This window comes from Chiloscyllium plagiosum, chromosome 23 (assembly GCF_004010195.1).
Source record: "Chiloscyllium plagiosum isolate BGI_BamShark_2017 chromosome 23, ASM401019v2, whole genome shotgun sequence".
NCBI lineage: Eukaryota > Metazoa > Chordata > Chondrichthyes > Orectolobiformes > Hemiscylliidae > Chiloscyllium > Chiloscyllium plagiosum.
In genome coordinates, this window is record NC_057732.1 from 37,140,029 (window position 1) to 37,166,719 (window position 26,691).

The window sequence follows — 26,691 nt, forward strand, 5'->3', positions numbered from 1 at the left end:
GTTTCAAGACATCTAGCACTTCCTCCTCTGTAATCTGGACATTTTGCAAGATGTCACCGTCTATTTCCCTACAGTCTATATCTTCCATATCCTTTTTCACAGTAAATACTGATGCAAAATATTCATTTAGTATCTCACCCATTTTCTGTGGCTCCACACAAAGGCCACCTTGCTGATCTTTGAGGGGCCCTATTCTCTCCCTAATTACCCTTTTGTCCTTAATATATTTGTAAAAACCCTTTGGATTCTCCTTAATTCTATTTGCCAAAGCTATCTCATGTCCCCATTTTGCCCTTCTGATTTCCCCCGTAAATATACTCCTACTTTCTTTATATTCTTCTAAGGATTCACTCTATCTATCCTGTCTATACCTGACATATGCTTCCTTCTTTTTCTTAATCAAACCCTCAATTTCTTTAGCCATCCAGCATTCCTATACCTATCAGCTTTTCCTTTCACCCTAACAGGAATATACTTTCTCTAGATTCTCGTTATCTCATTTCTGAAGGCTTCCCATCTTCCAGCCATCTAACTTTAAAATTAATGAAACCATTTTCACTTTAATAAAATCAATTATCTTTATGTAGGTACAAAAAACGTCAATGGATCCCTCAAAATGGCAATAAATCATAAAGGAGTCACATAAACTCTGTGAAGGAGTCTAGAGATAAAACGATTAAACGGCAGCTGCAAAATGATCAAGACAGTTTAAAACATTGCTGGAGAAACTCTGCAGGCCTGGAAGCATCTGTGGAGAGAAAATCGGAATAAACACCATCTACTCAAAGCAAATTGAAAAAAAATAACAGATTTCGAGTAAAACTGGCCTCCATGAATTGCTTTGTTGTTTTCACTCAACGATCCAGGCGAAAAAAGTTATTTAGATGATAAAATACGACGCGTCTCTGTCCTAAATTACTTACATCAGTAACATTTATAAGAGTTTACGTCAATTTATTTCGATATATATTTCTTCCGTTATCTTTTCTACCGGTTGCCCAGGGAAACGCACGCGCCCACCCCCCCAATTTATGGCCTAGCGTCAATGTGACCATCATGATTGAGTTGACCAATAGATTTCACACTCTGACATCACGTGGAGAAAAGGCGATCGACCAGGTCACGAAGAAAGCTCGAAGGCAAAGATTGTTGATTCACGTCAGGGGCATGTGCGTGATATTCTCGGGGTTAACGTTGTTGACTAAAACGCAGGTACCTTTTACTTTTATACACAGCCTGACCTATCATTTATTCGTTGGCTATCGACTCAAAGTTGAGGCAAGATGCTGGGAGAGACAAGATGTTTTTAAAATCATGGGTTCACCACTAGTCTTGAACCATATGACATTTTCTAAGACAGTATTCAGGCAACCAGCTTTAATTCAACATTCTACATAGATTTTCTTGGAAAGAACATTAGCAAGGGTGATGACTCCCATCTAATGTAATTCCAAATCATTAAGAGAGGAAACAGTATACTTGCTGATGATTAAATTTAAAAATCACACGACACCAGGTTATAGTCCAACAGGTTTAATTGGAAGCACTAGGTTTTGGAGCGCTGCTCTTTCATCAGGTGATCAACCACTTGATGAAGGAGCAGCGCTCTGAAAGCTAGTGCTTCCAATTAAACCTGTTGGACTATAACCTGGTGTTGTGTGATTTTTAACTTTTACACCCTAGTCCAACACCGGCATCTCCAAATCATGATGATTAAAGAGTCTTCTAATCCTCAGGCATGAACTGCTGCTGGCTCTCCAGCCAAAATCAAATTTAAAGGATGAGCTAAATTACCAACACGATTTCTGGGGTGACTGGATATGGACAATAAATGTTTCCAGTCAACATCAGACCCATCCTGTGAACAAATTTGAAACAAATGTTTCTCAAAGCATCAAGAAGTTTGAAAATCAAGATCAGTAAGGTGATAGATATGTTGATCATAATTTCTCATGCTGAAAGTTCTTAGATTTCATCATTGCATGGGAGAGGTAAAGAGAAGGGGCAGAAGTATTTCTGCTCACAAAACGACGAGTGCAGGGCAAATTCCACAAGTGTTTAAGAGCTTATCTTATCTCCACTGAGCATTGCATTATGATACACATAAAAACGTAAAACCAGCTGGAGCATTCGTGAAATCATAGAATCCTTACAGTGCAGATAGAGGACATTTGACCCATCCTCCAAACAGCATTCCACCTGAACTCACCCTATTCCCTTAACTCCATATTTACCATGGCTAGTCCACCTAGTCTACACAACCCTGGATACTTTAGGGCAATTTAGCATAGCCAATCCACCTGACCTGCACATCTTGGACTGTGGGAAGAAACTGCATACATTGAAACTTGTGCAGATGGAGGAGAATGTACATACAGACAGTTAGCCAAGACTGGAATTGAATCCTAGTCCCTGGCATTGTGAGGGAGCAGTATCATAGAACTGAACAACACAGAAACAGATCGTTCGGTCCAGCTGGGCCATGCCAACCAAATATCCAAAATTCATCTAGTGCTATTTGCCAGCATTAGCCCATATCCCTCTAAATCCTTCCTATTCATATACCCATTCTGGTGCCTTTAAAATGTTGTAATTATACTCCTCTGGTGGCTCATTCCATACACCCTCTGTGTGAACACATTACACCTTATGTCCCTTTTATATCTTTCTACTGTCACCTTAAACGTGTGCCCTCTAGTTTTGGATTCACCTATCCTGGGCAAAAGACTTTGCTTATTCACCCTATTCATGCCCCTCATGATTTTATAAATTTCTGTAAAGTCACTCCTCAGCCTCTGATGGTCCAGGGTGAATGACCTCAGCCTATTCGGCCTCTCCCTATAGCTCAAACCCTCCAATCACAGCCACATCCTTTTCTTCACCCTTTCAAGTTTAACAACATTTTTTCCTATACAGTAGTAGGGAGACCAGAATTGAATGGAGTATTTCAGAAGTGGCCTAATCAATATCCAGTACAGTCGCAACAGGAAATCCCAACTTGTATACTCAATGCTGATTAGTAAAAGCGAGTATACCAAATGCCTTTGTCACTACCCTGTCAACCTGTGACTCCACCTTCAAGGAACTGTGAATCCCTGTCCCCTGCATGCCAAAGTCTGTATATTCGACAGCATTCCCCAGAATTCTACCATTAACTGTTTATTTCCTGCCCAGATTTGCCTTATTAAAATGCAACACCTCATATTTATCTAAAGTAAACTCAATCTGCCATGCATCGGTCCATCTGATCAAGGTCCTGTTGTGCTCTGCGATAACTGTCCATTATACCACCAATTTTAGTGTCATCTGCAAACTTACTAGCCATTCCCCCTGTATTTACATCCAAATCATTTATACAAATGACAAAAAGCAATGGACCCAGCATTGTTGCCCAGCAGCATTCCTTGCAGCAAACACTAATCACAAGTCTTCAGTATGAAAAACAATCCTCCATGACCATCCTGTGTCTCCTACCTTCAAGCCAATGTTGTATCCAAACTCAATCAAATTAATGAGACATGATTGCTCAAGCATAACGCTATGTTGACTATCACTAATCAGTGCTTGCTTTTCTAAATACATGAGTTGGAAAGAATCAGAAGGGCATCCTGATGAAGGGCTTATGCCTGAAATGTTGACTCTCCTGCTCCTCGGATGATGCCTGACCTGCTGTGCTTTTCCAGTGCCATTCTTTACAACTCTGATTCTTCAGCATCTGCAAGTGCAAGTGTTCGGTTAGATGTCAGCCGACCATTAGTGAGACCATAATCATCACACTGTGATTCTGTTCAAGTAAGCTTTCTAACTTGAAAAAATAATGTCGTCAAGGTGATAGAACCCCAATCACTGGGCTCTTAGTATAAGTAGTAAAAACCCACCACAACTGATCATCAATTTATAATATCCTCTTCCATTTGTTCTTATGTACAATCTTTAGGTTTTAATATCCAAGTTTGTACAGAGCTGCGGTTGCAGAGTTTTGTGAGATAATGATGAAGTATATGAGTGCTTCTAAGCATTGGAAACTCATTTTGTATATCTAACGTACATTTTCAGATCAATTGCCCATTTCATACAGCATTGATATTAAGTTAATTGCAGTTAATGTAATTGAATATTAAGCACTGTGTATAATGGACTCCATTCCAATACTGTTACAACACTCCTGCGCCACCGCCCAAAACCAATTTCTATCCCTAAATTCATTAACTTTCTACAACATTGCAGAGTGCAAACTTTTTGTTGAAAACATCTCTTCAGGAAAGTTATACATATGGTTGATTTTGTTCTATTGAAATCTTTACAAATGATAAAATAGGCAACCACCCATCTATAAAGACATGTTGGGTCTTGTATACTGTAACACTGCTGCTAAGAATGAATTGACTTGCATATTTAAGTTGAGAACATTTCACGTATCTGAATACAGAATAATTTATGCTTGGCTATTGGTGTCATTGCAATACTGATACATGACCAAGTCAGCATGAGTACAGCAAATATTTAAGATTTTCTGAGACCACTTACTTGAAGAAAACTATTCCTTGTATCCATTGCCCTGTTATTTTATGAAGGTAAAATATCTACCTCTAATTCATTCAAACAGGAGTAGATATTTTACTTTTGTAAAATAATGGGGCAATGGTTGCAGGGAATAGTTTTCTTCAAATCATTAATTTGGAGTTAATGCAAGGAGATATATTATCTACAACACATACTAAATTATACAGATCAGAAGGGACTAGATTTAACTTGCTCTCAGTCCTAAGTCACATGGATGTGGAATAAAGTTCTACTTGAGCACAATATCAAGTCTGACCTTACAGTAAAAGCTTACAACTCTGTTGAAGGTACTGTCCTTTGGATGAGACATGAAACTGCTACCACATTTGCCTTCTCAGGTAAGTGTAGAAGATCCCATGATTTTATTTGAATTTAAGGGCAGGGCATTATCCCTGGTATCCTGAGCCCCATAATTATGAACCAAAGATAGGTTATCTGATCATTATTGCATTTTATTTCTGGAAGGTTGCTAAAATAGCTAATATATTTCAAAAGTATTTGAGGTCACAAAAATAGCTAAATAAATTTAAGCCTTTCTTACTTTTAACTGATCTCAGGCAAAGCAGTCAGGGTACTGCAGTTCACTTTCACCAGCTTAATTGAATACCTGTCTATTGTAGAACTGCATGCGGAACAATCAGCCAGGCCTAATCACTGTCAAGGGCTCCTGCTGGAAAAAATAATTTTTCAACTTGCTTCCATGTAGTAACAAAATCAAAGAAACAAGAGCCAGGCAGATCTTACAATAGATGGACAATCCATTTTACCAGTTTACCTGCAGGTGAGAAAATTTAAAATTCCTTCTTGACTTTTGGACATCAGACGAGAACAGTAGAAACAAGCTTCACATGAAATAAGTATCAGAAACGTGTAGGCATCCATAGAATTTCAACCCTGTAAGTAGTCAGTATTTTTAGGGAAGGAGGTGAAAAACCTAATATTTACAGTGAAGATGAAAATCAAAAGCCAATCACTACTCAGTTTTAGATTCTTTTCACAGAGAGAAATATTTTCAAGTGTCTGTTTCTAAAATTATTTTAATCAACTGTGCATTAAGGCATATTTTGATACCACTTCAGAGCAGGTGAGACTTGATCCCAGACTTTCTGGTCTCGATATAGGGACACTACCATTGTGCCACAAAACCCCTTAAATATGGTTCTTTCTACTTTCTTAATTAATCATTCTGTTAATGTGTGCCCTCTACCACCTTTATGTACTTAAATTTAGATTATATAATTAACAAGCAGAGGGGTTAAAAGTTAAGAATTAATAAAAGAGAGAATTTCTGTTTGGGTACAGAGTCTCCAGGGCCAGACCAGATTTATCCTAGGCTGCTCAGGGAAGCGAGAAAGGAGGTTGCTAAGCCACTGGTGACAATATTTGCCTCCTCACTCTCTACAGGAATCGTACCGGAGGATTGGAAGGTGGCAAATGTTGTTCCTCTTTTCAAGAAGGGTAATAGGGAAATCCCTGGCAATTACAGATCAGTCTTACATCTATGGTCAGCAAAGTTTTGGAAAGAATTCTGAGGGATAGGATTTATGACTATTTGGCAAAGCATAGTGTGATTAAAGGCAGTCAGCATGGCCTTGTGAGGGGCAGGTCATGCCTCACAAATCTTATTGAGTTCTTTGAGGAGGTGTCAAGACAGGTTGACGACGGTCAAGCAGTGGATGTGGTGTATATGGACTTCAGCAAGACATTTGATAGAGTTCCCCATGGTAAGCTCATTCATAAAGTCATGGATATTTGGCTATCTGGATTCAGAATTGGCTGGCTGACAGAAGGCAGAGAGTGGTTGTAGATGGGAAGTATTCTGCCTGGAGGTCAGTGTTGAGTGGGGTCCTGCAGGGCTTTGTTCTTGGGCCTCTGCTCTTTGTAGTTTTTATAAATGACTTGGATGAGGAGGTTGAGGGGTTGGTTAGTAAATTTGCAGAATACTACAAAGGTTGGAGGTGTCGTTGATAGTATAAAGGGCCACTGCAGGCCGCAGCGCGACATAGACAGGATGCTGAGCTGGGCTGAGGAATGGCAGATGGAGTTCAACCTGGATAAATGTGAAGTGATGCATTTTGGAAGGTCGAACTCAAATGCTGAATATAGGATTAAAGATAGGATTCTTGGCAGTGTGGAGGAACAGAGGGATCTGGGTGTGCAACATAGATCCCTCAAATTTGCTACCCAAGTGGATAAGGTTGTTAAGAAAGCATATGGTATTTTGGCTTTCATTAACAAGGGGATCGAGTTTAAAAGCTGCGAGGTTTTGCTGCAGCTCTACAAGTCCCTGATGAGACCACACTTGGAATATTGTGTCCAGTTCTGGTCACCCTACTATAGGAAATATACTGAGACTTTGGAGAGGGTGGAAAGAAGGTTTATCAGGATGTTGCCTGGACTGGAGGGCTTGCCTTATGAAGAAAGGTTGAATAAGCTCGGACTTTTCTCTCTGGAGAGAAGGAGGAAGAGAGGAGACCTGATCGAGGTATACAAAATAATGAGAGGAATATATAGAATCAATAGCCAGAGACTTTTCCCAAGGGCAGGATTGACTAGTACGAAAAGTCATAGTTTGAACATATTAGGGGGAAGCTATAAAGGAGATGTCAGAAGTAGGTTCTTTACGCAGAGAGTTGTGAATGCATGGAATGCATTGCCAGCTGTGGTGGTGGAAGCAGAGTCATTGGGGACATTTAAGCGACTGCTGGACATGCACATGGATAGCAGTGAGTTGAGGGGTGCATAGGTTAAGTTACTATATTTGATATTAGGATTAAATCTTGGCACAACATAGTGGGCCAAAGGGCCTGTTCTGTGCTGTAATTTTCTATGTTCTATGTTCTAAGTGAGAATAATTGCTTAATTTGCCCCTCTCCAATTTTCTACCTGTCACTTGTGCTAATATATACTTCGAGGGTTTGGTGTTAATTTTTGTTAGATTCATTGAGATGCACCTGCATTGTCAAATGTGCTGTCTTTCAGATGAAATGTTAAATACTAAACAATATTAACTTTCACATGTATGCTGATGAGATCCAGTTAAGCACCACCCCTTTAGCCTTCCATTGTCTCTAAATTGTCAAACTGCCTGACATCCAGGACCGATGAATAGAAATTTCTTCCAATAAAATGTTGCAATGAACTGAAATCATTATCTTCTGGACCAGTCACAAAATTTATTTATTTACCAACAACCTTATCCTTCTCCTTGGGAACTACCTTAGGTTAATCCAGACTTCATACCATCGTGTTGTATTTTACATTGAGTTGAGCCTTTCTCCATGTATCAGCATCATAACTAAAATCGCCTCTTTATAAATCTGTAACATCATCTCCCTACACCCCCTACCCCCAGTGACCTCCACTTCAGATCATCCATTGCTGAAGCCTTAGCAATGCTTTTATTATCTTAAACATAAACACACTTTGGTTGGTCTCCTATATTCCATGCTTAAATAAACCTTAGCTCATCAAAACTGTGCTGTTCTTTTCCCAACTCTTATTAAATCTGTTCACTCATCACACTACCCTTATTGATGTCCATTGGCTCTCAGTTAAGCAAACTTCTCTAAAATTCTCAAGCTTGTTTTCAAATCCCTCCAGGGTCTCACATCTCTCTCTGTCCAAATAGTCTTTAAGTCCCACAATGCTCTGAGATAGCTTGAACGTAGCTAATTCTAGTCTCTTTGCATGCCTTGTTTTAATTGCTGAAATATTGGTGGACATGCCTTCAGTGTGAGTCTTCTTAGATAGTTCCTCATGATTTAGGATGATTAGCTTCCACCCATTCAATGGATTTGGAGTGGTTCATAAGACAAATGTGTGAAATGAGAAATCTGCCAATGTAAAGCATTCATGCTAGGATAGTCAGGTAAACAAGTTGCTGGGAAATTTGTGTACTTTCTAAGTCAGGATGGTGAATGGTTTGGAGGGGAACTTGAAGGTGGTAGTCTCCCTGTGTATCTGCTGCCTTTGTCCTTCTAGATGAAATTGCTCGTTGGTTTGGAAGGCGCTATTTGAGCATCTTTGGTGAATTTCTGCAGTGAATCTTGCAGATAGTATACACTGCTGCTACTGAGCATTGGTGGTGGAGAGAGTGGATGCTTCTGGATGCAATGCCAATCAAACAGGCTGCTTTGTCCTGGATGGTGTCAAGCTTCTTGAGTGTTATTGGGGCTGCACCATTCCAGGCATATTCCATTACGTTGCCTTGTAGATGGTGGACAGGCTTTGGGGAGTCCGGAAGTGCATTACACGCCACGGTATTCCTAGCCTTTGACCTGTTTTTGTAGCCACTGCATTTATGTGGCGAGTCCAATTGAGTTTCTGATGAATAATAACTTCGAGGATGTTAATAGTGGGGGATTCAGTGATTGCATGTAAAGGGGTTAGATTGTCTCTTATTGGTGATGGTCATAGCCTGGCAAATGTGTGGTGCAAATATTACTTGCCACTTGCTGGCCAAGCCTGGATAACATCAAAATATTGTTGCATTTTGTCATGGACTGCTTCAATCTGAGGAGTCGCAAATGATGCTGAACATTGTGCAACCATTGGTGAGCATCCCCACTTCTGACTTTATGACAGAGGAAAGGTCATTGATGAAGCAGCTGAAGATGGTTGGGCCTAGAACACTATCTGCAGAGATTTCCTGGAGCTGAAATGACTGACCTCCAACAACCACAACCAACTTCCTATGTGTCGGGTATGACTCCAACCACTGGAGAGTTTGCCCCTGACTCCCATTGATTCCAGTTTTGTGAGGGCTCCTTGATGCCACACTTGGTCAAATGCAGCCTTGATGTCAAGGGCTGGCACTCTCACCTCACCGCTGGAAATCAGTTTTTTTGTCCATATTCTAATCAAGGCTGGAATGAGGCCAGGAGCTGAGTGGCCCTGGCGAAACCCAAACTGGGTGTCACTGAGTAGGTTATTGCTGAGCATGTGCTGCTTTAGAGCACTGTTGATGATACTTTCTATCACTTTACTGATGATCAAGAGTAGACTGATGGGGCGATAATTGGCTGGGTTGAATTTGTCCAACTTTTTATGTACAGGATACACTTGGGCAATTTTCCATGTTGGGTAGATGCTAGTTTTGTAACTATACTGGAATAGCTTGGCTAGGGGGAACGGCAGCGCCCATAGGCTTTGTCGTATCTGGTGCCTCCAATGTTTCTTGACATCTGGGCGGCACGGTAGCACAGTGGTTAGCACTGCTGCTTCACAGCGCCAGAGACCCGGGTTCAATTCCCGCCTCAGGCGACTCTCTGTGTGGAGTTTGCACATTCTCCCCGTGTCTGCGTGGGTTTCCTCCGGGTGCTCCGGTTTCCTCCCACAATCCAAAAATGTGCAGGGGTTAGGTGAATTGGCCATGCTAAATTGCCCGTAGTGTTAGGTGAAGGGGTAAATGTAGGAGAATGGGTCTGGGTGGGTTACGCTTCGGCGGGTCGGTGTGGACTTGTTGGGCCGAAGGGCCTGTTTCCACACTGTAAGTAATCTAATCACGTGGAGTGAATCGAATTGGCTGAAGACTGGTATCTGTAATGCTGGGCACCACTGGAGGAGACCGAGATGGATCAACCACTCGGTACTTCTGGCTGAAGGTTTTTGTGAAAGCTTCAGCCATCTCTTTTGCACTGATGTACTGGGCTCATCAATCATTGAGGATATGGATATTAGTGGAGCCTCCTCCTCCAATGAGTTGTTTAATCATCCATCACCATTCATGGCAGGGCTGCAGAGCTAAGATCTGATCCATTGATTGTGGGATCAATTAGCTCTGCCTATCACTTGCTGCTTATGTGGTTTGGCATGCTTCACCAGGTCGATACCTCATCTTCAGGTATGCCTGGTGTTGCTCCTGGCATGTTCTCCTGCACTCCCCATTGAACCAGGGTTGATCCCCTGGCTTGATGATAATAGTTGAGTGGGGGATATGCATTCCTTACCAATAATCTACTGAATTTTTATTGAATTCAAATTTCACCATCTGTCATGGCAGGATTTGAACCTGGATCCCCAGAACATTATCTGGATCTCTGGATTTATAGTGTAGCAATAATACTACTAGGACATCACCTTCCCTAAGGTACTGTGCTATGAGAACTCATTGAGGAAGACCTTAATTTTCTGGATGTAAGGTTTATTTTTTCATATGCTTTGAAGAAAGAGTTGATAATGTCATGCAGCAGTGTATCTGTGTACACACACAAACATTGTCTTCATACTGAAGCTCAATGACTGGAGTTTGAGTGAGAGTGCTATCGACTGATCCAAAGTCCTGATCCAAAGTCCTTTTATCTTCTATTCCAACAATGCATACCAACCTCCATAGAGCAGTTAGTACTAACCAAAATGTTCTTACTTCCATTAACCTTTCTTTTTATGCTTGTGTTGATGGCACTTTTGTCATGTCTCCCTCTAAAAAGCAGTTTACGTCGAAACTTTTGAATTGAATAGTCACATGATTCATTTCTGTATTATCAATGAAAGTGAATTCTGTGAAAATCAACTAATTTCATGGAGTATTTTGCTCCCTTCTCTGCTTTGCTGACTCAGGTATTAACTGGGGTGACAAGGGCAGAGACACAATGTGTTTCTGCTGTCACCATTATTAAACCAGCTCAATATGTGTGTGTGGGAGTTTGTTTTTTTTTACAAGTTTAAACAGCACCTGGCTGTAATATTTTCCATAGAGATGATAGTAAAGATTGTAAATGAGTGTGTCAAGGGGTTCCCAACCCATCAGGAACTGAAGGTTAATTTCTAGGACACTCCTTTTTAGAAGTTGGGAGAATGGTTATAGCAGGTTAAAGAAAAGGTACTAATTCAGTTTTTTTGTACTTTTTTATTCATTACAAAAATAGATAGGGAAAATGTGCTATTTAATAAAATGTCCAGATTATTTTGGATATTTCTTTAAAAGTCTAAAATTATCATTTTAATTACATAATCACCTTTAGTAAAGATGGTCCTCTTAAGTTCCAGGTATGTCCATCCATATACTGTTCCTTTATACAACACCTCACTGTGTTTAAACCAAGACATGTCACACTACTACATTATTCTGGTCAAAGCTTAACTGTTAGACAGAGTGTTATCAAAGGTTGGCTAAGTGTCAGTTTTGGGGAGTTTCATGGAGGGATACTCTCCCTGAGCTCCAGTGACTCAACGCATGCAATTTTCCAATGCTCACCTTAGCAAGTTTTGCGAAGGTTTGTAGCTCAGTTTGAGGTTCTGGATGTAGGTTTGCTCGCTGAGCTGGAAGGTTCATTTCCAGACGTTTCATCACCCTACTAGGTAACATCTTCAGTGGGCCTCCGGGCAAAGCACTGCTGATAATTCCTGCTTTCCATTTATATGTTTGGGTTTCCTTGGGTTGGTGATGTCGTTTCCATGCAAGAACTGTAACAAACACTACATTGGACAAACAGGCAGAAAACTAACCACCAGAATACATGAATATCAACTAACCACAAAATGACATGACCCTCTCTCACTAGTATCCTCACATACAGATAAGGAAGGACACCACTTCGACTGGGACAACATATCCATCCTAGAACAAACAGAGACATGCAAGAAAATTCCTAGAAGCATGGCATTCCTACTGGAACTCTATCAACAAACACATCGATTTAGACCCCATCTACCACCCCCTAGAAAAAGAACAAGAAATGACATCACCATGGGAAATGGCATCACCACAGGAAATGACATCACCAACCCATAGAAACCCAAACATATAAATAGATAACAGGAATTATCAGCAGTGCTTCGCCTGGAGGCCCACTGAAGATGTTACCTAATGGGGTGATGATACGTCTGGAAATGAACCTTCCAGCTCAGCGAGCAAACCTATATCCAGAATGCTCACCTCTTAAATAGGTACACATGTCTCTATGGCACCACTCATGCTATCATTCAGCAGATGTGCTCACACTGCTGAGCCCTTCCAGGATTTCCACCCCCCAAGTCCTATTTAAAGCCCAGCTGATAACCAGGTTAATCACTGCCAGCCATGAATAACCCTTCACAGTACACATTGTAGAAGGGAAAGAAAAAGAACACCTTCTGAGTGCACATAGGTGGCATTTCATTGAAAATTAAAGCTTACGTTTGTAAATATAATGCTACTTTTCATCATCACCTTTCAATCACCTGTTGTTGTAGCTACAGCTGCAAGAATCCAACTTCATAGGCTACCCATCCTGCCATACCACATTGAATCCCCACGAAGGGAGTGCTACCCTTTCCCTAATGGCCAGTGTAGCACAACACCTTGTCATCGTTCAATGTGGAAGCAACACCTGTTTAAATGCCTTCAAAAGTTGAAAGTTTTCAAAGTTGCACATGTTAACTTTTATTGAACAACAGAAAAAGCAAGAAAAAACAAAATTCACTTCTGGGAATAAACAGGGATTGTTTGCTTGTTTGAGCAACAACAAAATTACAGTCAATGAATGATCACTTCACCAAATTCAGATCTAATTAAGTGTCAGTTAAGTACTGTGAGAGACGATTTCGGTACAAACAACTGAGATGTGCATGACCCCAAAGTCTAAGGGGAATAGAGCCATAGGGGTAGGGTAAAAACATGCTTCTCTATAATAAAGGACGAGACATCTGCTGCTACGGATTGATAAGACCACTCACGTTGACAGAGTAGAAAAACAAGTCCTTGATTGATAAGACCACTAACTCTGACAGAGAAGAATAAGTCCTTGACTGATAAGACTACAGGGTAGAAAAACAACTCGGGAGACATCTGCTGCAGACTTTGTGATAAGGGTGCAGAATGGAAAAATACTGAACGGTTTAGAATGTGAACCTCGTGACTCTTTAGAGCCAAAGAGGGGAGGGACTTGTGCTGTATTTAATGAGAAACTTTGTTAGCCTCGGGGCGCCTTTTTCTCAGAAGGGTGCCCAACTCTGCAGACTTGCTAATAAAACTTTGTTTTCCTGAATTTGTCTAGAGCGATTATTGAGAAGCGATTTTCGTTTCTAACAAGTACTATCTGGCTTGTTGTGCTTGATGCTGCAGTGCTCCATCATGCTGAAGGTAATGTTCCTCTTGCTTAATGTCCTCACCTTTCTCCTTGGAAAATTGCTGCCATTCTCCAAACTCTTCAGTATCTATCACTTTTTCTTCTTTGCCTGTTCCAGTTATACAGCGCACAGGATGCAAGACTAATGCTGCACACACTCTCAGAACTGTACTACAATGCCAGCAATCAGACCAATGCAAGCACTGGAACTTCATCTTCAACAAGTCTATCATCTGCTCCATGATTACTTTTTTGGAGGAATAGTAGACAAGCAGGAGGTTGGAAGAACACAGCAGCCAAACAGCATCAGGAAGTGAAGAAGTCGATGTTTCAGGTATAACCCTTTTTCAGGAATGGACCAGCACTGATCAAAGTTCTTCCTCTGAATGACTTTGAAGGACAGCTCCAATCATTGATGAGTGTCCCCTGATTGATGTCTGTGCAGTTCCCAACTGATTAACTGCTAATCCCTTGTCTAGTTGCACTGGACCTGCAGCATTGCCATAGCTGTCTCCTGCACTGCGACAATACTAAACTCCTGACCATGAATACCCCAAGCAGCTGGCTGACCATTATCAAAGCCCCTGACTGAATTGGACACTGTCTATGACTGTTGATGCTGGGACCCCTGAGTGACGACAATCCCCCTTGACTTCACTAAGGTCTATTCTCTTTTGAGTTTGAGACATGTCAATTTAATTGAAGCATGTTTGGTGTGTTAGCTGCATAAGCCACCATATGTAGATATAGCACTGTGGCATACAATACATGTCCAGTCTCTTGACTAATCACTGCTGACAACCATGCCAAGCTGTCTGGCTTTATATCTGCACTAAAAGGCAAGGTAAGCCAGAAGTACTCTGAACCTGTAAATTCTGAATAAGGCAGCAAAGTGCAAGGAAATAAGGAAAGGCAAGACAGAGATGTCATGATCTTCCAAGTAGAGGCAAAATGAGTGAGCACTAAGGAAGCAAGCGAACAACCCTGAGATGCACCCTGCTCTGATGCATGAGGTGGGTGTCTAACCCTGTGTGCAAAGTGGCTTGGCAGCAACTTACAATGAAAAATGTCAATGCACTCCAAAGTGCAGCATTGAACTAGATGAGTGAGTTGAAGATATGTCAGGACAATATGGTGAGGCTGGTGTTTGGCTGATGCAAACCTCCATGGATGAAGGTTTCAGACTGTTGTTATCCGTGGAACATGCCATATTTGTTTGGCAATTCTGACAAAGGTGAAGGCCTGGAGGAACATGTAGCAATTTGTATCTGCCAGGTACCTGCTCTGACTTTAACGTTAAGAACAGTACAGCACAGTACTGGTCCCTTGGCCCTTGATGTTGTACTGACCTTTTATCCTACTCTAAGATCAAACTAACCTACATACCCTTCACTTTACTATCATCCATGTGCCTATCCAAGAGTCGCTTAAATGTCCCCAATGTATCTGACACTACTACGACTGCTGGCAGTGCATTCCCTGCACCCACCACTCTCTGTATAAAGAACCTACCTCTGACGTCTCCACTAAACTTTCCTCTAATCACCTTAAAATAATGCCCCCTTGTGATAGCCATTTCAGCCCTGGGAAAAAGTCTCTGGCTATCCATTCTATGTATGTCTCTCATCATCTTGTACACCTCAATCAAGTCACCTCTCACCCTTCTTCGCTTCAGTGAGGAAAGCCCTAGCTCTCTCAACCTTTCTTCATGAGACATGCCCTCCAGTCCAGGCAGCATCCTAGTAAATCCTCTCTGCACCCTGTCTAAAGCTTCCACATCCTTCCTATAATGAGGCGACCAGAACTGAACACAATATTCCAAGTGTAGTCTAACCAGAGCTTTTTAGAGTTGCAGCATAACCTCGCGGCTATTAAGCTCAATCCCCCTGCTAATGAAAGCACACCACACGCCTTCTTAACAACCCTATCAACTTAGGTGGCAACTTTGAGGGATCTATGGACTTGGACCCCAAGATCCCTCTGTTCCTCCAAGTTGCCAAGAATCCTGCTTTTAATCCTGTAACCTTCATTCAAATTCAACCTTGCCAAATGAATCACGTCACACTTTTCCAGGTTATCTCCATCTGCCACCTTTTAGCCCAGCTCTACATCCTGTAAATGTCCAGTTGCAACCTTCAACAGCCCTCCCAACTATCCACAATTCCACCAACCTTTGTGTCATCAGCAAACTTCCTAACCGACCCTTCCACCTCCTCATCCAAGTCACTTATAAAAATCACAAAGAGCAGAAGTCCAAAACAGATCTCAGTGGAACACCACTGGTCACCGAGCTCCAGGCTGAATACTTTCCAACAACTACCACCCTCTGTCTTCTAGGGGCCAGACAATTCTGTACCCAGACAAACAAATTTTCCTGTATCCCATACCTCCTTACTTTCTGAATGAGCCTACCACGGGGAACCTTAACAAAACCTTGGTAAAGTCTATGTACACCATATCCATTGATCTACCTTCATCAATGTGTTTTGTCACATCCTCAAAGAATTTCATAATGCTTGTGAGGCGCTTACATTTGACCTGAATGAATTGGCAACATCAGTAGATGGCATGTACTAGTTTTGGGAGACCAGAGTGATATGGCATATGGTAACTTCATAGGGTGCCAATGTCTGGTATATGTTCAACTAAAAAATGCTATAAACTTTCTTATTAACAGCTCACCACTATCATCTCAAGAATGCTAGACTGCCTCATCTTCCGCCTCGGAACACTTCAACCCCAGGGCATCAATGTGGACCATTTCCCCTTCCCCCACTTCACCCTTGTTCCAAAATTCCAGCTCAGCGCTGTCCCCATGACTTGTCCAGACTTACCCTAACTGCCTATCTCCTTTTCCACCTATCCACTCCACCCTCTCCTCCCTGACCTATCACCTTCATATCCTCCCCCACTCACCTATTGTACTCTCTGCTACTTTCCCTCACCCCCACCTCCTCTAGCTTATCCCTCCACCCTTCAGGCTCTCTGCCTTTACTCCTGATGAAGGACTTTTGCCCGAAACGTCGATTTCGCTGATCCTTGGATGCTGCCTGAACTGCTGTGCTCTTCCAGCACCACTAATCCAGATCCTGCCCCTTCCAAAGCCATGCTAACTATCTCTAATCAAGCAATGCTTTTCCAAATAATCATAAATCCTGTCTCTCCAAATCCTCTCCAATAATTTGCCCAGCACTGACATAAGACTGACTGGTCTGTAATTCCCAGGGTTATCCCTATTCCCTTTCTTTGCCACCCTCCAATCATCTGGTACTACTCCAGTGGACAGTGAGGACGCAAAGATCATTGCCAAAGGCACAGCAATCTCTTTCCTCACTTTCCGTAGGAGCCTAGGGTGTATCCTGTCTGGCCCAGGGGACTTATCTATTCTCATGTTTTTCAAAATTTTAAGCACATTTCTGAAGACGGAAACCAAGTAAGGAAGAAATACTTACAAAATACAACATTGTGGTACGTCATTCCCGGAAACATTGATCACTGTGTGCACATGCGCAGAACACAACAACGTGGTACGCCGTTCCCGGAAACAGCAATCTCTGCGTGCGCATGCACAGAACACAACTTGCAATTTCTATGCACATGCGCAGAACACAAGAAACCATCTTTCCCGGGCTTTTGTTGTGCACATCATCCACACTATAAAAACTGCTGTATCTGTTGTTCGAGGAGAGGTGGTGTGGTCAAGTCCCGTTGTTAGGGTCAGAATATGCTGCCCCTCCAAAAAGCTTTTGATTTAACAAGTTTGATTGGTCTGCTTCTAAATTTGAGTTTTATGAATTTTGCTACAACAAGTTGGCGCTGCGAGCAGGGTCCTGGTCCTGGTCATGGTCCTGGGTAGGGTGGCCACCTCCCAGGAGTCAGGGCAGGATATCAGACAAAACTAGGTCAGACTACAGAAGCTGTTGATCTGGTTAGAGTGAATGAGAGTCTCTGTTGTGTGGCCTCTGAGTTGAGTCATACTCAGATGCTAGTGTGATTGTTCCTGCCTGAGATAAAGGCCTAGATTAAATAAGTAGGATATGGGAAAATGATCAGTCCCTCAACCAGGTATAGCCAGACTCCAATAGGACCAATTGTGGGTGAGATGCAGCCGGTAGGTAAACGTGATCGACCGACAGAGAATCTGTGAGTATAAACTTATCAGTGTTATGGCAGGACAGGGAGATCAATGGGGACCCCCTAGGGTCTGTCATTAACCAGTAAATGATAGACAGACATTCAATCATTAGACAGATGAGAATTAGTGAGTGGGATCTATCCCAGATCCTAGATCAACAGCAAAATTGGCTCACGGGGAAAAAAAAGGTAAGACCAAGAAAATAAGTGTCGTTTTGGTCCATCAATTGGCTGGCCTCATAGGTCAGACTTTGGAATCCACAAGGAAATGGACTGAGGAAAAACAAATGTTTCAATCCCAACTAAGCGAACGGGAAAATAAATATCAGTTCCTGGTGGATAGTCAGTGGGGATCATTGCCACCTTATAATACTTGGGATGGCCCCCCTGAATTGTCAGACGACCCTCCTGAGGAAATTAACTCGGCCCTGGTAACTCGCAGTGGGGAAGGAGCTAACGCGAATGCAAAATATGAGCCATTTACACCAGGTGAATTGCAGCAGATCTTAGCTTCCCTGGGTTGCTTACAGCCCCGCAGTAATAACGCAAAGTTTTCAGCTTAATTAGATACCATCTGGGTGGGCCACCAACTACATTTAAGGGATATCCACTAACTGGTATGGGCTGCATGCCCTCAGGACAAGTGGTGTCTAGTATCTGACGGATCTGACATAGCTGATGCCGCACAGCAACTAAGTGAAGATTATAGGAGAGGCAGATAGACCCAAGGCACCCCTATTAAAGCAGATATAGAGGATCAGCCGGAACCCTTCGGCAGATTTAAGGCCTAAATCCAGTGTGTTCTGGGAAAACCACCCACCAATTGGACACAAATAACAAACACCAAACAACAGAAGGGGAGGGCACCTCCGAATATGGGGAACAACTTTTTAGGGTCTACCAAGAATGCTCAGGGATTCCCCAAACAGACCACTCTGACCGAGCATTCATTCAGGCTCTCAAGGACAAGCTGTCTCCCGCACATCAGGCAGTCCTAAAAATGGGGGTTGTCGTTCTCCAAGACTGTGACATCCTGGTAGAATGGGTAACAGGCGTTAAGGAGGGCACAGGAGGAAAACCTCTGTGCGCTTAAAGCAGGAAAACCTGCGCCGTCACAAAGACAAACTCCAGACCCATGTATCACAATTGAGGCAAGATGGGCCACTTTGTCTGGGATTGTAGGGGGAGGAAACAGAACAACAGGAAGCCCATTGTGTCTGTCAGTACTGTGGCAAAAGGGGCCACTCTGAAGACACTTGTTGGGAAAAACACGGCAAACCAACAAACATCGAGAAGATATTGGACTGATGTCCGGTAACCCCCATGGGTACAGGTGATAAGGAGGGAAGGATTTATATCTCTGTAGAGAGCAGACAGTGTGAGGTGCTAGTGGACACGGGAACCTCTACATCTATTACTGACCTACTCCTGCCCACAACTAACAAAATGATATATGTAAAGGGGATTAATGGCTCGAACCCCTGCATACTTGAGTGAGACCACTCTTGTAGAAATCAATAACATGTATATACCAATGCAATTTTATGTATGTAAAAATAATGGAGGAACTATTATGAGAAATGATTTAATGAAGGAGTACAAAGTCATTACAGATTGTGGGAAGGGTGAATTAATTTGGCCCGGTCCCGATGGGAGAAAGAAAAGAATGGGGCCTTATGAAAACCACTTGAGGCACAAGTTGCCTCCTCTATGGTACGCGATTGGCAGCCAGAGGATAATGGCTTTGGGGCCATTTGCACCTCTGTCCCAGGGGTATGGATGGAGACTATGTTAGATACAGGCTTGATTAAAATCGACCCCATAGCTGTGGAGGGTCTCAAAACACAAGCCACACCACCAACACCTCATAAAACCTGAAGCCAGAAGGGCAGTTGTGGAAATTGTGGAAGGATTAATGGAGAGGGGAATTCTCCAAGATACTATGAGCACTACTAATTCCCCCACATGGTCAGTCAGTAAACCTGATGGAAGTTACCATCTCACAATCGATTATACAGCCCTAAACAGGGTCACTCCTAAATTACATCCTATAGTTGCCAGTCTATCCACAATCTTAAATGTGCTCTCCCCGACCCCCCACAAAATCTTAACCGTACTGGATATTGCGAATGGATTCTGCTCTATCCCCCTCCATCATGACTGTCAAGATAGGTTTTGTTTATTTACCGTCGGGATAAACAGTATGTCTGGACCAGACTTCCCCAGGGATTCCATAATAGTCCAGCCATCTTTCACCGTGTAATGAGTGAAGTACTGAGGGAGATCGACCTGCTCCATGTTGATGACACCCTCCTGGCTTCTGAGTCCAAACCAAAACATCAGGAGGCACTATACTTAATCCTGAAGCACTTGCAGGACAGAGGGTTAAAAGCCAGCCCAAAGAAAGCTCAAATTGGGAAAACTAGAGTTCTTTACTTGGGAGATTTATTCTTCCAAGGCATGAAAGAAATGCCTGCAGACAGGAAGACAGCTATACACAGATGCCACGGCCCATGACAGTCCATGGTGTGAGAAAGGTCGGGCTTGTTTAATTACTGCAGGAATTTTATCCCTGAGTTTGCCAAAGTTGTCGAGCCCATACAACGATTGGTAAAAGGGATTAAACCTGCAATGGGCCCCGTTGGCCGAGGACCGGAGCAAGATAACTCCTATGCAAAATTGAAAGCAGAATTAATGTCAGCACCAGGACTGGGATTACCAGATGCTAACAAAGACTTCCACATTTACTGCAACGAAGATAGAGGTTTTTACTCGGCAGTAGTAACCTAGCTCCATGGCAATAACCAACGACTTATAGGTTACCTCTCTACTGCTGAGGGTCCCATAGTGAAAGGCTTGCTCAGTTGTATAGCTGCTTTCGACTGTGCCTCGTGGGTAGTGAGGGTCAGTGAGCCTATTGTGATGACAGGGAATATAGTCTTGCATACCAAACACACCCTCATAGAAATGTTAAGTATGGGAAAATCACGCACAGTTTCAAACATGAGAAGAGCAAAATGGGACGCTGTTCTTTTGCCACCAACCAAATCCATTACCATTGTACAAGATAACCGGGAAAGCCCAGTGGAAAGGATGTTAGGTGATGATGAACCATGTGTGTGGGAATGTGGACGATGAAGTAGAGGAAAGTGGAATAAAGGATGTATTCATGGAGGCACCAGATGAGATCCTGTTTGTGGATGGCTTGCGGAAATATATAGATGGCTTGTCAGGATGGGAAGTAGTGAACGCGGAATTACAAGTTGTCCGAGCAGGAGAATAGAAGGAGGCCTGTCAGCCCAGGTGGCAGAGTTAGTGACCCTCACACAGGCCTTCATGTAGGCGACAGGGAAGAGGATTAACATTTACACTGATAGTAGATATGTGTTCGGGATTGTCCATGATTATATGATCGTTTGGGTAAGACGGGGATTTGTCACCACGGGGGGGGGCACCCCTGTCAAGCAATGGGCAGATAATAAAGACCTCACTGGAGGTCAGCGAGCTCCCATCAGAGGCTGCAGTGTTGAAGGTCAAGGCCCACCAGAGGGAACCAGATAAACAGAATCCCAAGTGGCACATTTTTAAGGGGAACCAGGCTGCTGATAAAACTACTCAATCAGCTGTAGAGACAGAAGACATCCATCCTTTGTCTGACACCTTTACTGAGGATGGCCCCACCATAAGCATTGCCCAACTGCACACTGATACCTCTGATGGTGAATGTGCCAGCTGGGAGGTGCAGGGGGCCATGCCAGATGAGAAATATATCTGGAGATTGAATGACAAGGTCCTGTCCCCTGTGTGCATCCAACATATTCTTATGCAATTACACCATGGCACTTCCCATGTGGGACATGATGCTATGATAACCAGCATCAGGAAGGAATGCTGGTGGAAGGGCATGGACAGAGATATAGCTTGATTCTGTCACCGCTGTGTGATGTGTGCTCAGCACAACCCAGGCAGGCCCATTAAAATTAGAATGGGGCACCAGCCATGCCCAAAGGGGCCCTGGGAGCATGCACAGGTAGATTTTATGGGACCTCTTCCCCCAATCCCATGGGAAGATGTATTGCATTGTGATTATTGATCAACTCACCAGGTGGGTCAAGGCCTACCCTACCCAGAACTGCTCAGCTAACGCTGTGTCAAGGATTTTAGTTGAAGAGATGATTCCCAGATAGGGGAGTGCCGTCACAGATTGACTCTAACCAGGGGACCCATTTTCCTGGAAGAGTTGTGAAAACCATATGTCAGCTGATAGACATTAAATAGAAATTTCACATGCCCTACCATCCACAAAGTTTTGGCATGGTGAAGCGAATGAACAGAACTCTTAAAACCTCCCTTGCTAAGGCAATGCAAGACTCTGACAAACGCTGGACTGAGGTCCTGCCTGCTATACTCAGACGACTCCGGTCCACCACAAGCCAGTCGACTGGTTTGACCCCTTTTGAGTTGATGACAAGTAGGGTAATGCAACTGCCCAAGTCCATCATCATGGCGGGGGGCGTTCCGATGTTGGCCCTCTCCACAACAAAATACATCGCTATGTGCTCAAACTGAGCACCCAGTTGAAGGAGATGCGGAAAACAGTCAGGGACAAATAGGAGGGGTGGAATGAACAGAGGCAATTAGAGGATTGTCTGCAGGTCCCATCAGTGGGTAGTAAGGTGATGGTCAAGACTCTACCCGCTAAACCTGTCTTTGCCCCTAAGTGGAATGGTCCCTATGAGGTTTTCATCGTGCACCTGTATTGACATGCAAGGGAAAGAGATCTGGAAACACTGGTCACAACTGAAGACATATACAGACACTGATTGTTAATCCTCACCCTCTGCTTTCTTTGCAGACTGACTCCTTTGAAGCCTGCTGACGTATGCACGATTGTGAACGGACCAAGAGTGTGGACTGTTGCACACGATTGGTATAGCCTTTGGACCATTGTATAACTCTGTTTGGTAAGCTCCAGGATGTTTCTGTTTACTTTTTGCCTTCACCCTTTGTCTAGTAGCCACTATGGGGAAGCACTGAAGGAATTGTGCCAACCTAGGTACTGTTAACCAGAGTAGGCATGGGTTACATGCTAATACTTACTTATACACGTCCTATAGGCATGCGCAGCAAAGTAATATCTCTAAATGCTGGGTCTGTACTCAAATCCCTGCACACTCTAGTGGGGGGATTCCCCTGAGACCCATTCCATTTAATAAATCAGCGGGTAATAAGGTTATGGTCAAGATTTTACTCGCTAAACCTGTCTTTGCCCCTAATTGGAATGGCCCCTATGAGGTCATTATTAGCGGTGACATGTACGCCTGTATTAACATGGTGAGGGAACGGGGTTGGAATGCTGGTTGAACCAGGACCGATATCACAATTATCCATTAGGGGAAGGTCTGACAGAGAATCTCACGAGTCATTCGTATGAGGCCCTGACCTGGGAGTCACCCCCTTTCTGGCCCCACTGATGATTACAGGATGTAGGTGGTCTGTTTGTCATGCTTCCACATGTCTCAGACCACAAGGGGGGAACTGAAGACAGAAACTAACTAAAGAAGAAATACTTACAGAATACAACATTGTGGTACACTGTTCCCAGAACCAGCAATCTCTGTCTGCACATGCGCAGAGCACAACGGTGTGGTACGCCGCTCCCAGAATCAGTGACCTTCATGTGCACGTGCGCAGAATATAACATAGTGGTACACTGTTCCCGGAACCAGCGATTTCTTTGTGCGCATGCGCAGAACACAAAGGTGTGGTATGCCGCTCCCGGAACCAGCGATCTCTGTGAGCGCATGCACAGAACACAATGGCGTGGTACACTGCTCCCGGAAACAGCGATCTCTGCGTGCGCATGTGCAGAACACAACCAATGATTTCTGCACACATGCACAGAACACAAGAAACCATCTTTCGTGGGCTTTTGTTGTACACGTTATCCAGACTATAAAAACTGCTGTGCCTGTTGTTCGGGGAGAGAGACGGCTTGGGTCAAGTCCTTCTGTTGGGGTCAGAATCATGCTGCCCCTCCCAAAAGCTTTTGATTTAATAAGTTTGATTGACTTGCTTCGAAATTTGATTGACCTGCTTCTAAGTTTGATTGGCTTGTTTCTAAGTTTGAGTTTTATTAATTTTACCACAACACCTCCTTCTTAACATCAAGCTGTTTGACCGCCAGTTTCATGCTGTCCTCACAAATGACAAGGTCCCTTTCACTAGTGAATACTGAAGCAAAGTTTTTATTAAGGACCTGCCCCAACTTCTCCAACTCCAGGTACAAGTTCCCTCTCCACTATCTCTGATCAGCCCTACCCTCTGGCCATCCTCTTGTTCTTTACATAAGTGGAGAATGCATTGGGGTTTTCCTTAATCCTACCTGCCCTCTCCTAGATCCATTCTTCAGTTCCTTCCTGGCTACCTTGTAACCCTGATCCTTGCTTCCTCAACTTTAAGTAAATTTCCCTCTTCCTCTTGACTAATGTTCCACATCTCTTGTCATGCAAGGTTCTTTCACTCTACTATCCCTTCTTTGGCTCAGTAGGACAGACCTGTTCAGCATCGCAGCAACTGCTCCCATAACAACCTCCACATTTTCTGTCGTGCATTTCCCTGACAATATCTGTTCCCAATTTATGCTCCACAGTTACTGCCTAATAGTATTGTAAATCCCCCTCCCCCCCCAATTAAATTCTTTCCCATACTGTATGTTCCTATCCCTATCGTAAAGGTCAGGGAGTTGCGATCACTATCACCAAAAAGGTCTCCCATCAAAACATCTGACACCTGACCTGGTTCATTGCCAAGCACCAAAATCCAATATGGCCTCCTCTCTCATTGACTAATGTACATATTGAGTCAGGAATCCTTCCTGGACACGCCTGACAAAGTCTGCTGCATCCAAACTATTTGACTAAGGAGATTCCAATCAATATTAGAGAAGTTGAAGTCACCTCTGCAACTTTTACAAAATCTGCCACTGCCCGAATATATTATTCACTTTCCCAGCAATCCCCATGTCGACTTCCACTCCTGTTCAGCCTTCACTCCGCTGATTCATGGGGCAAGTATTTAATATTCAAATTTATCTTCCTGGCTGGCCCCCTGGCTCGCGCTTTCTTGACTCCGGCGCTGAAATGTTGGGAATTGTGATTTTCTAGTTTCTCTTTGCTATGTGGGAGAATAGAAAACTGCATATAAATGAGGAGAGAATAAATAATAATGAGATGTTAATGTGTATAAATTGGCCTTTTGCCCCACACTGTGAGATCCTCATCTCACCGTTCAAGTCTGGATGGAAAATTAGACTTTTTCTCAATGTTGAGAATCCCATTTTCTAATCTCACCATTTTTTCCCAACTGATGCACCATTGCCCATGTTGTTTAGGGGCTAGGAAAATCCTGCTCAATAGTTTTGTTTCTCTCTACAAATGCTGCTTCACCTGCTAAACTTTTCTAGCTTTTTTTTATTTCACACAACCACACATTCTTCCTACACACTACTAGTTTAATTCATTGTATTGATTCTGCCGAAGGCATAGCATCCCTTGAGAAAAGGTTCTGCAAACGTACTCTTTCTATGTGAAGGTAGATCAAATAAAGATGTGCTTTTTACATTCTTTGTTAAAATAATAAAACATTTGGGAAACTCCCAGCTGACTGTCATTGTTTGAAAAAAGAAGAGATGTTATTGTTTGAGGTACCTTTTCTCACAGATTTAAATTCTCGCATTTCCTGTTGGGAATCTAATCTGTTGAAGTTGTCCAAATGTTGCATGTTTTCACTTTGAATTTTTACTTTTTATATTGTGGCAAGGTTGTCAATTGATTCCAAATGAAAACCTGAAGACGACTTGTTCCTCTGATTATTCTCTGTGTCTCCTAATGAGTCCCAGAAGTAAGTTCTCTGCCCTTCCCTACTCCCCACCCCCGGCAGCCAAAGGAGACACTGTGAATAAGAAGACCAAAAGAGTAAAGATGAAAAAGAACTGCTTTGTTTCAGGAAGAGGAAGGACAAAATGGATGACAGATTACATCCAGCAAGAAATCAAGGTACTACGGAAGCAAAGCTAAGAAGAGGAACTTATTCAAATGGAGAACTCAAAAAAAATTCTTAAGTAAGCTTGCCAAAAGTTGCAAATAAAAACCAAGTGTAATGTTAAACAAAATCTACAATAGAATGTAAAAGAGAGCAGTCTGTCTTTTTTCTTCAGTGAACAATTCTGGTTTCTATATAATGAAAAGAAGTTAAAGACACTGGAGAAGGTGCAAAATATATGCATTAGACTGAGAGATTATGTCCATAAGGAAAGACAAAACAATCTAGGTTTCTTTCTTTACAAAAGAGAATGCTGAGGGTAATCTTATTGAGTATTTCATGATTAAGAAAGGGTGGATATACAGGAGATGTTTCCACTTGTGAAAGTGACTAAGACTTGAGACTATAAAATACAACATAGTCACTAATAAATCCATTTTACTGCCTGATTACATAATCCTCAATTCCCAGTGAAGTCAAAGATAAACTGATCCTAATACTGAAAATATTTAGCAAACAAGCACTCCAGGTTCTCTCAGATAAAGAATTCCAACTCTCTGAGTGAAGGAATGTATTCTTATCTCCATCTTAAATTAATATTTTGAGATTGTGCCCCATGGCTCCAAACTCCCTAGCCAGCCTCTTAGCAACTGCCCAGTCTTACACTCGCAACTTAATTTTTCTTCTATTTGATCACTTTTCACATTATTCTAAACCCCAGATGGTATCGGCCTATTCAAGCTGTCTTCATAGGACAGTCCTCTTATTGCAGGAATCAATGTGATGAACCTTTGTTGCATCTTCTTTAAGCCAAATGTTTTCCTTCCTTTCATGCAGAGTTCAGAGCCCAGGAAGTGGGCATTGTTATGGACTAGGCCAGAACAGACTTCCTCAAAATATT

The 26,691-nt window shown here is 42.7% G+C and overlaps 1 protein-coding gene and 1 long non-coding RNA gene across 4 annotated transcripts in view; one reads left to right on the forward strand and one right to left on the reverse strand.

Moving 5' to 3' along the window:
* LOC122561786 overlaps positions 1 to 1,046 on the reverse strand; it is a 78,410-nt gene extending 77,364 nt beyond the window's left edge. For both annotated transcript variants that reach the window (XM_043713946.1, XM_043713945.1), the window contains exon 1: positions 924 to 1,046. The gene's annotated coding sequence lies outside the window, so the exon portion shown is untranslated. The remainder of the gene's footprint in view (positions 1 to 923) is intronic.
* Positions 1,047 to 1,111: 65 nt separating this feature from the next.
* LOC122561788 lies at positions 1,112 to 25,939 on the forward strand. 2 transcript variants are annotated; one of them, XR_006315106.1, is made up of 5 exons: positions 1,112 to 1,212; positions 13,542 to 13,627; positions 13,732 to 13,947; positions 22,603 to 22,711; positions 25,569 to 25,939. It is a non-coding gene; the product is annotated as an uncharacterized LOC122561788 (long non-coding RNA). The 2 variants fall into 2 exon arrangements; XR_006315105.1 differs by lacking the exon at positions 1,112 to 1,212 and having other exon boundaries at positions 13,365 to 13,627.
* The last annotated feature ends 752 nt before the right edge of the window (positions 25,940 to 26,691 follow it).